This window comes from Vitis riparia, chromosome 12 (assembly GCF_004353265.1).
Source record: "Vitis riparia cultivar Riparia Gloire de Montpellier isolate 1030 chromosome 12, EGFV_Vit.rip_1.0, whole genome shotgun sequence".
Lineage (NCBI taxonomy): Eukaryota > Viridiplantae > Streptophyta > Magnoliopsida > Vitales > Vitaceae > Vitis > Vitis riparia.
The window spans coordinates 4282795-4295816 of NC_048442.1; the positions used below are offsets into that span (position 1 = coordinate 4282795).

The 13022-nt window shown below is 29.9% G+C and overlaps 1 pseudogene; it reads left to right on the forward strand.

Moving 5' to 3' along the window:
* Nucleotides 1-465: 465 nt before the first annotated feature.
* Nucleotides 466-6441, forward strand: LOC117926867 (annotated as a pseudogene).
* Nucleotides 6442-13022: the final 6581 nt, after the last annotated feature.

Sequence of the window (13022 nt, forward strand, 5' to 3'; positions counted from 1 at the left end):
TTTGTATCTATATCAGCTAAAGAGTCGTATGTAATGACATTTTTATTAAAGAATGTGATGATTTCACCTCCTGTTGCTTTCAACTTTGCAGGTGTATCAGTAACCAAGTAGGCTACTGAATATGAAGAGCCTGCTGGGGATGCACTCAAATTCAATCATCCGGAATCATTGATGTTTATCATTTCAGTTCGATCCTAAGGTGAATGATTTCATTAACATGAAAATCTCTTTTTCTCTCTCTCATTTGTAATAGACCCGTAAATTGGTTGTGATGCAGGGCTGTCGTGGAGGAGTGCGGGAATGCCGATGACCGTGTCTCTGTTTCTGAGGCTGCCAAACAATCTGCATCACCGGATGGTTGGACAAGTTGCCCTCCATGCCAGGTTTGATCAGCTTCTGCTCTGTTATTTTACTGTTGAGGGTTAAAGCTAGAAGCAAAGAATTCATGACAGAGAAGATACATCTGTTGTATGGACGTTTATGTTTTTTCTTCCTCCCCTCTGTTTGGTTCCCGAGAAACTCGTGGGAAATGCAACCAAGTGAGTTGAAAATTTTGAAAATCTTATAATTGCCTCCATACTATGCTTTTTTATAAGTTTCGAGTTTCTTCTTTATTCTACTTCACTCTCTCTCCTTATTTATATAAGGTTGTTGTGTTTGGTTGCTGAGAAAAGTGAGGAGAAGAGAGGGAAATGAAGCAATTGAATCTTGCGCTTTTATGTTGCTTTCTAGGGGGATTAGTGCTGAGAGCTGTAAGATTTAAATTTTTGGTTCTGCATTTTCTTAGCAAACAAACAGTGCTTTCTCTTACTGGATTTTGAATTTTGAGCTTCAATTGGGAAGATAGGTTATTTCTAGTGAAGATGTTCTTAGGGAAATATAAATTTCAACTGTACAGAGTTATTTTACTGAAAGTCAAAATTTATTTTTCCCATGCTTAACAGAAATATATTCACCAAAATAACTGGAGTTGCCAAGAGAAAAAATGTCTTTTGCTGGAATTGTATTTATTTTTGGGTATCATTTTATGATGAAGCGTATTTTTTATTTTTTATTTTTTATTTTGAATCTTTTTTGTATTTTTTAATCAGTTGCAGAGCATTTTGCATGAATATAGAGTGGTGTTAATTGAAGGGGTCTGAGCATTGTTCAGTTGAAGAATGGAATCTACAGGGCCATCGCAGTCTTTGAAGAGACCAGATTCCTCATTAACAAGAGGGGACCAGCTGATTATTACCCCTCTAGGTGCTGGAAAGGAAGTGGGCCGTTCCTGTGTCTACATGTCCTATAAAGGGAAAACCATATTGGTATACCATAATGCGTTATTCTTTTATTTTGGTTGCTAGTTTTTATACTTTGTTTTCGACATTTTTTTTTAATTTGTTTGTTTCTATTTTGTTCCTGTTCTGTGATGATAGTTTGACTGTGGAATTCATCCCGCATACTCAGGCATGGCTGCTTTGCCATACTTTGATGAGATTGATCCTTCAACCATTGATGTCCTTTTCCTTGTTGAATATTGTAATGTTATTTGTTTTTATAACTTAGTGATCTGCTGAATTGAGAAATGAAATTTAGAGAATATCATGATTGTTCTTTTATATTGGACTATATACCTGGGTATGGTCATTTTTCTGCCAAAAAAAAAAAAATCATTGAATGAATTCTGTCCTGAATGGCCTTACTTAGAAAAAGTGACCAAACAACTATTGTTAAAGCATATAAAGATTTGACTGGGACCAGCTGCAAGTACTCCATCCGTATCTTCTCTTATCAATATCTGGTGCTATTAGGAGCACTGCAGCTATATCTTTAAAGGAATGAGACTGCATCTACCACCCAAATTTTAAGCCATCATCTGAATATGTCCTGCTTCTCAATGGCTTCTTCATTCCGTTTGCTAATATTTCTTTTTTCTCAAGGAATAAACTCTTGGAGATTCCTTTCCTTGTATGAAATAGCTTCCTAAAATTGAAATCTATCCCTGGCTCTTGTCTGGCCTTGAGATTTTTCGGCTTTGAATAGACTTTCTTGAGCCCAACTTTACTCCAGTTGAAATTCTGACTGCATGGCTGATGAATGCTCTCGAAATGGTTGAAATCACATCAATAGTTGGTGATCTACTACTATAAGCATGGTTATGAGAGTATTCTCTGTAGCTGTATTAGAGGGATCACTCTATACAAAGGCCGTTGGCCATTATAGGTTCCTTTTCTGGGTTCTGGAGGGATGAAAGGGTTAATGGACCTACCCTTTGCATCTCTGCATAAAGTGTCCATACACAAACTTGAACATGTACTTTCATATGTAAGAGTGCGAGAGGTTACAAATAATTGAATCTATCAGCTAAAATTCCTTCAGAAAAACCCCAACCATTCACCTTCTTTGATTATGTTGAAGTTCCCATTGCTTTTCTCAGCATTGTTTTCTTCTCGGTAAATGGATTTATGGTAATCACATACTTATCTTTGAGCAGTGCTCTTAGTTGTGGTATGTACCAGCATATCTTCTTAAAATCATTTCATTTGATATCTTGCATGTCTGTCTTGTCAATGAACTTTTGTAGATCTTGAAACTTTTTGGTGGAACTTTTATCTTTAGTTTTTCTTTTGTCCATCTACTCTACTTTCTCATCTGAAATTGCCCCTGTTCTTTGGATGTGCTTTCCACTTTATTGCATTGTAATGTGTTGCATTTCCTGTGCAGCTTTCACTTGGATCATGCCGCATCCCTTCCATATTTCCTGGAGAAGGTTGGCCATTTTCTTAATCAAATTTTATGCAATTACTTTGCGTATGTTTTTAAATAAGCTAAAATATTTGAATTTGTTCATTAGACCACATTCAAAGGGCGAGTTTTATGACTCATGCAACGAAGGCTATCTACAAGTTGCTTTTGTCTGATTAGTAAAAGTGAGCAAAGTTTCAGTTGAAGATATGTTGTATGATGAACAAGACATTCTTCGCTCCATGGATATTTTTGTTTATAGATGTATGTTTCAATCTCCATTTTTAAGGCTCGTAATATTTCTCCTCAAGTTCAAACTGGTTTGAAGCTAATCTAAATGCATCCCTTTCCCTGGTTGGTGGTGAGTGACTTTGATTTGGCTTTTTTCATCTTTACCTCAAAGATCCTATGCGTTTTCTCCACCAAAGGCACTGAGCTAAACAACAAGTATCAACTAGAAATTACTCCCAATCATGGAAATCTTTTCATATTTCTCACCATCAAATGCTCCAATGCTACTTATACTTCCAGTGTACTGTGTTCACCATTTTACATTGGGGCTTTTCTTACATATATTTATTATATACATATATATTCTTATTTGTCTATCTCACCATCCCTCCCCCCCTCCCCTCAAAACTAAAAATAAAAAATAAAAAAATAAAAAAATGAAAGAAATCCAATGCTACTTGTTTTACTCTTTTATGTGGATTATTTTTGTTTTTCATCAACTATCCTAATGTTGTTTGTTGCTCTCTTTTATGCCTTGACAATGTTAGTATTGTTTTATTTATAAATTTTTGTGAACTTGTTACTTTTTTAGAGCTCGTATAATATCTTACCTAGAAAGTGTTCTTAGTTAAAAAAAGCATTATAATTCTATAGTTCCTAATCAGTTGTCTAATACCCTAACTGAGAAGGTTTGTTAGGTATATTATTATATGTCATGTTGAATGAAGCCCAAGCTTTGGTGCCCTTGAGGCTTGGGTCAGGTGGTAAAGGGATTGGGAGGCAAGTCCCAATGGGAACAAATTTACCTATCAAAAAATAAAAAATAAAAAATGAAGCCTTTGATTCTATTTTTTCAATTGTTTTTTTTTTTTTTTATGTTGTGAATTTACGATAACGAGATGCATGTAATGTAAGATTATGGTTGTGCCTTTTATGTAACTATCTGTTTTAAGGCATGAATTTCTCAACCGTTACAATATCTATCAAAAAAAAAAAAAAAGAACAAAAGTTATGGTAGCAATGGTCCATGTATCACAGATTAGCTTAAATCCAGTTATTTAAATTTGTGATTAGCTCTAATGCTCTATCTTGGGACTCTTATTTGAAATTAGTAGTGCCACAAATGTTTACTACCTTGTCCTAAAGCCTTAATCTTTCTACCGTAGACATTCATACCTGAATCATAGATTATACCTGAGTGTAAGTACTATTGTTTTAGATCTATATAACATCTGTGGGCTTTCTGTACTTCACCTTCCATGAGAACAGATGGGTTTTGTCTTCAGTTCTGGACATAAGGAGATATTGGCAAATAACACTAAAATAGTAGGAATTAGTCTCTTAAGATATAAAGGAGATTAATTCATGTTTTGTGTTCCACAACAGCATTTTTTCTATTGTTCTGAATTTAGTTTCAAAATTGTTACATAACTAATCTAATAAAATATAGAACTTGTTCACTAAAAAAGGCAATATGGTGTGTGTGTGTATCTCATATTCAAAATATTGGTTGCATATAATCCTGATCTATTGCAGAATGTTCGGGTCCCATTTACTACAATTGACTTTAGATATGTAGCTTAATTTTATTATCTCATTTAATCTTCCTGTAACTGTAATTAAGTCTCCCTTCTGCAGGTTTTGGATTTCCATCAGACTTTAGAAGTAAATGATATACGATTTTGGTGTTACACAGCTGGCCACGTCCTTGGTGCTGCCATGTTTATGGTTGATATTGCTGGTGTCCGAGTACTTTACACTGGAGACTATTCTCGCGAAGAAGATCGTCATCTCCATGCTGCTGAGATCCCACAGTTCTGCCCTGATACTTGCATAATTGAATCCACTTATGGTGTCCAACTCCATCAGCCTCGGCATGTGAGAGAAAAGCGCTTCACAGATGTCATCCACTCAACCATTTCTCAAGGGGGCCGTGTTCTAATCCCTGCATATGCTCTAGGTGCGTGCCAAGAACTTGTTATCCTTGATGAGAATTGGTCTAACATCCTGAGCTCCATAACATCCCCATATTTTATGCTTCCCCCTTGCAAAAAGGTGCATGGCTGTTTACGCAGACATCAATTCCATGAATGAGAGGATCCGCAACCAATTTGGAAATTCGAATCCCTTTGGCTTCAAGCACATATCACCTTAAAGAGCATTGAGAATTTTAATGATGTAGGTCCATCAGTGGCGATGCCGAGCCCGGGTGGGCTTCAGAGTGGGTTGTCAAGACAACTGTTTGATATGTGGTGCTTTGATAAGAAAAATGCATGTGTTTTACCTGGGTATGTTGTGGAAGGGACATTGGCAAAACCATCATTAATGAACCCAAGGAAGTTACTTTAATGAATGGTCTTACTGCTGCCCTCAACATGCAGGTCCATTTCATTTCTTTCTCTGCCCATGGCAGATTTTGCACAGACAAGTACATTCTTGAAGGAGCTCATGCCACCTAACATCATTCTTGTTCATGGAGAAGCTAATGAGATGGGGCGGCTCAAACAGAAGCTTATCACCCAGTTTGCTGACTGCAACACCAAAATTATTTCCCCAAAGAACTGTCAGTCAGTTGAAATGTATTTCAACTCTGAAAAATGGCAAAAACCATTGGGAGGCTGGCTGAAAAGAGCCCAGAAGTTGGTGAAACTGTCAGTGGTTTACTGGTAAAGAAAGGTGTTCACTTATCAGATAATGGCACCTGATGATCTCCATGTCTTCTCGCAGCTATCCACGGCAAATGTCACCCAGAGGATTACTATTCCTTACACTGGTGCCTCTGTGTAATAAAGCACAGGCTGAAGCAGATATATGAGAGTCTTGAGTCATTGCCAGATGAAGAATTTGAGGTTCTAGCTTTTCGAGTCCATGAACGGGTGACAGTGAAGCATGAGTCGGAGAAGCATATTTCACTGCATTGGACATCAGATCCAATTAGTGACATGGTCTCTGACTCCATTGTGGCTCTAGTTTTAAACATCAGTCTTGAGATCCCAAGGTAGTAGTTGAATCAGAGGCCATAAAAACTGAAGAAGAAAATGGGAAGAAAGCAGAAAAGGTTATCCACGCACTCCTTGTTTCTCTGTTTGGAGATGTGAAGTTGGGAGGGAATGGAACCTGTGATAAGCGTTGATGGAAATGTGGTGCATCTTGATAAACAGAGTGGGAATGTTGAGGGCGAAAAATGAAGGCCTCAAGGAAAGAGTGAGAGTGGCATTCCAGTGGATCCAAATGCTGTGAAGCCAATCCCTCCATCTGTGTCTTAGCTCCTTCCCTCAGGTTTTCTCTGTATTTTCAACTTCTTCCTAATTAATTCTGAATGTTGAGGTTAAAGTTCTATAACAATCAATATTTCTTAATGTAATTAGTCTGCTTATTTTAGGAAAATATTTAACACTGATCCACCTCAGTCCCAAGCTAGATCACATACATCAACTTTTTCTTTCTTGTACCTTATATTTGGTAATGCTCAAGAGATTTTCCTCTATGATTTTTGCGATTCGTCTGACCTTCACAAATGCATTGTCTTGTTGAACAGTGTCATCATATCCCCAGAATTTATGTTTATTAATGCATAACTTGAATGCTTCATTAGTGAAGCATGTAAATAATGTTTTTGTTTTCCTGGGTTGTGCTATTGTTTGATGCTAATTCTAGATCTGTGATGAGTGGTCTTCTGCTATTAAGATGAGACTTGAGCCTGTTAGTAATTTTCTCAGCAACCTTTGTTTAAAATGGAGCTTTTGTGAGCATGGAAATCTTGGGTTACTGATAAATTGACCACCCATGGACAACAACCACGTTGCTTGTTGCTCAGTCCTATCTAGGGATTCAAATAGAAGATTTACAGGAGATATTGTTAAATTCTTATAGATTAGTTTAGCAGTTTTATCTGCAAATATGAAATCGGACTTTGTAAATTAAGAAAGCTTGGTTGTAGGTTAGTTGGAGTAGTTATTTAGTTCCTATTATCGTGTCTTGTATTTTCTATAACAAAGACTTCTATAAAGCATTTTAATAGAAAGTCAAAACACACAAATTATTCCTTCAAATATTTCTCTTATTTTTATGGTATCAAAGCTTTGTTTGATAGATTATATATTTAAGCTTACCACATGTTTGTTTCCTTAATTTGCATATTTGTTTCTTTAATCTATTGGGTAAGTCCAAAAGGGCTTTTTGTGGTTGTTTATCTATAGACCTGTGTATCTCTCCACATATTTGACATTTCATTTGAGTCCACTCCTACTAACTCGTCCAAAAACACTGAAACCTAAGCCTCCAAATTTGATTTGCATTCTGTCTGGATCATCACTATCCATTTGAATGGTGATAATTTTCCTTGTTGGTCTCAGTCCATTTGAATATATATTCGTTGGTTTTTTTTCTAATAGCTATTTCACTTGTACAAATCTAGGGTGAGATGATTTAAATTACATATACAAGATATTGTTATCTTTATTTTGATTAATCGATAATGAGTGATGGATGAGTGGATCCGCCGAGTGGTTTAAAAGTTTTGACATAATGCTTAAGATGAGTTTGATAAACTGATTTAATGTCTTAATTTAAATACTTATATATAATAAGAGATTGAAGAGAAGGAAAGGAAAGAAAATGAAAGAGAAGGAAAATAATTATAATTAGAATTAGAGTTATGATTAGGATTTGATAAAGAGAATTGTTAGGATTCTGTTTGGAAAGTGGTTTTTGAAAAACAATTTTGAAAAACAGTTTTTGATAATAATTTTAAAAAATTATTATTTAATATTTTATAAAACAAAGTAAATATTTTTAAATTATTTTCTCTATTTTTAAAATAGAAAATAACTAAAAATAATTAAAAGATGCTCTATGAAATTATGGTCTTATGTTTTTTGCTTCTTTTTTATTTTCAAGAATAGAAAATAATTTTTTTGTTTTTAAAAATAGAAAATAGAGTATTTTCCAGATAACATCATTGATAAATTTTATTTAAGTTTTTACACTTTGTCTAGATATATTTTCAATTTTTTGTTTAGAAAACTAGAAACTTTTATATAGAAAATAGAAATTCTTATATAAAAAATATAGGCTTAGATTATGTTTCTAATTTTTTTTAAATAAAATTTCAAATTTTGAGGTGATAATTTTTTTTTTTTAATATCTCAATTTTTTAATTAATTTTAAAAAACCATTGCATTTTTTGTAAATGATTATAAGACTTTTTATATTTTATATAGAAGTTATCCTTATTTTTTATTTTCTAAAATAGAAAATAAAAAATCCATCCTAATGGACTCTTAATTATTTATATAACTTAATTAATTAAAAACCAATGTATAGAAAGTAAGGGAAGCAACCTCTTTTCTTATGAGACATTTTGTACAATAATTTAATTCATGGATGTTGTTATCCACATGTACAAGTCTAAGAAGATGTTGGTATCTTTCCATGGATTAATCCATCATGAATGATGGATGAGTGGATCCACCAAGTTGTTTAAAAGTCTTTGACATGATGCTTATGATAAACTGATTGATTAAGATGGGTTTGATAAACTGATTTAATGTCTTAATTTAAATACTTATATATAATAAGAGAATAGAAGGGAGGGAATAGGAAGAAAAGGAAAGATAAGAAAAATAATTATGATTAGGATTAGAGTTGGGATTAGAATTTGATAAGAGAATTGTTACGGTTTTGTTTGGAAAGTGTTCTTTAAAAATAATTTTGGAAAACAGTTTCTAGAAAATTATTCTCTAATGTTTTATAGAACAAAGTTTGTTTGAAAACCTAAAATATTTTTAATTTATTTTCTATATTTTTAAAATAATTTTTTTATTTATAATGTTTTATTTTTAATCATTCTCTATATTTGTATAATTATTTTTTTAAAATAGATTTCAAAAAACAAGTGAAAATGACTAAGAATAATCAAAAGATATTATCTTAAAATACAGTGTTATATTTTTTTGCTTCTTTTATGTTTTTAAGAATAGAAAATAGCTTTTTGTTCTTAAAAAAAAAAATGAAAATATGATATTTTGAATAACATTTTTTTAGTTATTTTCAATTGTTTTCCGTTGTTTTAAAAAATAATTACACAAACATAAAAAATAAATAAAACCAAAATACTACGTACAAAATTTATTTTTAAATTATATTTAAGAACATAAAAGACATATTAAAAACATTTGACATTCCCAAACAGATATGTGATCTACAAAACATCCTAAAACAATTTTAAAAATTTATTTTAAAAAACAATTACCAACCTGACCTAAATCTTCCCACCCTCAGTTTTTTTTTTTTTTTTTTTCATACAATTCCTAGATATGAACAAAAATACTTTGTTCTTCAACCTCTCAACTCTCGTCCTAACTAAACCATAATCTTATTTTACCTTTTTTTTCCCATTCAATTCCTTCTATTCCTTTTTTAGAAAAAAAAATTCTGGGTGCACGTGCTGACCAATTATTTTTAATAGTATAATAAAATATGAGAAATTATTTTATAGCAAATTTTTTTTCTTTCTTTAATAATTTGTGGAGCAAATATAGGAACAAGATTACATATTTGTCAGATATTATATTTTATGCTTCTTTTTTTGTTTTTAAAAATAGAAAATAATTATTTATTTTTAAAAACAGAAAATAGGGTGTTTTTCAAATTACATCATTTATTTATTTTCAGTTATTTTCCCTTGTTTTCTTGAGTTGTTTAAAAAAAAAATAATTATACAAATATAAAAAATGATTAAAAATAAAGCATTATAGATAAATTTTTCTTTTTAAAATCATATTTTAAAAATATGGAAAATAGGTTAAAAACATTTCGCATTTTTAAACAGATAAATGTCCTACAAAACATCAAAAAATAATTTTAAAACACTATTCTCAAAAATTATTTTTCAAAACTATTTTTAGAAACAGTTGTCAAAACTGGACCTTAATCTTCCTACCCTCATCTTTTCCTTTTTTTTTTTTTTGGGTATAAATCTCAAATACAAAATGACAAAAATACTTTGTTCTTCAACCTCATTGGGCTAACTTGCCTTTTTATAATACTTAGTGCACAAATAAAATAAACCCATCATAAAAACAAAATATTATAAAAATATTTTAATAAATAAATTAATTCTAATTATATTTTTTTCAAATTTCATTTAATTGATCACTAAAAATATAAAAGCTATCGTGATAATTTTTGTAAAAGATTTTTTTTATGTTAATTAAATATAAAAAAACATAAATATTTTTAAAATATACATATATTATTATTTATTTATATTATTAAATATAATTGAATTAAATGGATCATAATTTTAATATTAATTATATTTCAAAATTAGAGATATTATTATCTAATAATATTTAATTTAACTTAATAATTAATTTATATTTATAAAATTTATATTTTTTTATGCATATAATATTATTATTGAATACAATAAAAATATAATTATCATATATATTTTTATATAGTATAATAAAATATGAGAAAATTATTTCATTGTAATTTTTTTTTCCTTCATATTTTTATATAGTATAATAAAATATAGAACATCACTACACTCTTTTCGAGTTGGCTTGACGCTGGCCAAAGACTCTAAAAATGGGCCAAGGACAATTATTTCAATAAATTTCTTGTTTGACAATACGTAGACAAACTTAGACTTCATGCTGGGCAAAGACTTTTAAATGGGTAAAGCCCAAGCAATTATTTCGATTGTTAAGTTGATAATATATTTATTATTTGACAGCACTCGGACAAACTTAGGCCATGCACTAAACATGTGTCGGATCCCCACGAATGACATGACTTGGTCCTTTTTTCAAATTTCTTTGGAATTAATTACTCTTAAATCTCTTTATTAAGTATAATTTTTTATCTATAAGTTTTTTATTATCACTTTTAATTATTGGTTTAAGTAAAATGTCATTATTTATTATATTTAATTTAAGTATTTAAACTTCATTAGATGTATTTTCATTTTAACCCAATAAACACGGCCAATTATTTACTTATGTAATTGAACTAAATCACAAATATTCAAAAATAAGTTTTTTGAATTGAATTGAGTGGTATATTCAATCATGAAACTTTTCTTTTTATTATTTCCTTCATATCGATAAGAAAAACATAACATAAATTCTCTTTGATGGATATGTATTTAAAAAAAAAGACTTTTCCATTTTATTATTAAATATATTAATAGGAAATGTTGTCATTATGTCCAATCCATGATCTAAGTTTCACTTTAAATTAACTTGAAAATTGAATTAAAATAATGCAATATGATTTTTAAAAAATAACAAAATTTACATTTTGAACAAGTCTTTTTTCACAATACCTATTATAAAAAGTAGAAACCACTCTTAAATAGATGCGGCATCTTTGCTCAACATTTTGAAGTAAAAATCTTCAAGTTCTTGAGTCTTGCAAATCAAGTTGTAAAAGAAATTGTTTGCAATTGTTTATACCACTGATAATGTGCGTATTAGGTATAGATTCCTTGAAAACAATTGTTGATAAGAATTAGAAATGCAATGACTTTTCCACATAATTGTTGAGAAGAATTGGGAATGTAGCCACATTTCCACACAATTATTGATATGAATTGAGAATGCGATGACTTTTCCACACAATTGTTGATATGAATTAGGAATACAACAAATTTTCCACCCTATTAAAGACGGTAAAAGTCTTGACTATAAACATGCAATTGGAAAGAAAATTTTAAAATGATTATAGTTTTTTTTTTTTCAAATGATTAATTTTTATTACAACATACTCTTTAAGAATTTGAAGCCCTTTTTGGCCCTACTTTCCAAATGAGGTCTTAGTCAATTTATCACTTTATTTATTTTTCATTGGTAGTTAAAACATCAAGGTTGACGAAGACTTTAAAACCCAATAAACACGACCAATTATTTACTCATGTAATTGAACTAAATCACAAATATTCAAAAATAAGTTTTTTGAATTGAATTGAGTGGTATATTCAATCATGAAACTTTTCTTTTTATTATTTCCTTCATAGCGGTAAGAAAAGCATAACATAAATTCTCTTTGATATATATGTATTTAAAAAAAAAAAAAAACTCATCCTTTTTATTATTAAATATATCAATAGGAAATGTTGTCATTATGTCCGATCCATGATCTAAGTTTCACTTTTAATTAACTTGAAAATTGAATTAAAATATACAATATGAGTGTAAAAAATTAACAAAATTTACATTTTGAACAAGTCCTTTTTCACAATACCTATTATAAAAAGTTACATTTTGAACAAGTCCTTTTTCAATTCAATTAGTCAATTTTTATTATATTTATTTTTTAGACCTATTAAAATTTAAGAATGTAAATTCTCTTATATTATATGTATTTGAAAATAAGAAATCTATGTCATTGGTTGTTGAATCCAAGTTTATTATCATTATATAGAAATCATATCTTGTGTATTTTTTTTTTTCCCTTTATTTTCATATGATATTATATATTTAAAAAATAGAGTAAGAACATTTTCATTTTAAATATGTCATTTTTATAACATTTAATGTACAAATATATTATTTGAAACTTAGGTAATCTTATGCCTTAAATGTGTAAATTTTAATTGATGACTAAGAGATCATTTTTGTGTGTAAATTTTAATTGATAACTAAGAAACCATTTTTGAAATAGTCATTTTCTATTTTTTGAAGAGTTCTAGACTTACATGTTGTTTCATAGAATTAAAAATTAAATATTCAAAAACTTCAATGTTGAATTAATAGAAGCCAAAAAAGTATTTATTATTATCTTTAGGTTTAAATGGTGAATGTAATTTGATTGTTCGATAATGAAAATGGCTAAAGTGTGAAAATGATTCTTTTTTACAAATATAATCTTATACTTATCATATGACCCGAAAGATAATGTTAAAGAATTCATAGAGGAAAAATTTAAAGAGGCAATACAAGAAACTCCTTAGAAAAAATAATTAGTCCAAAATTCTAAAATACCAAGATTTTTAGACCAACATACTATAAACTCTATAAAAAATATTATATATCTAGATTTAGTTTCCCCAAAAT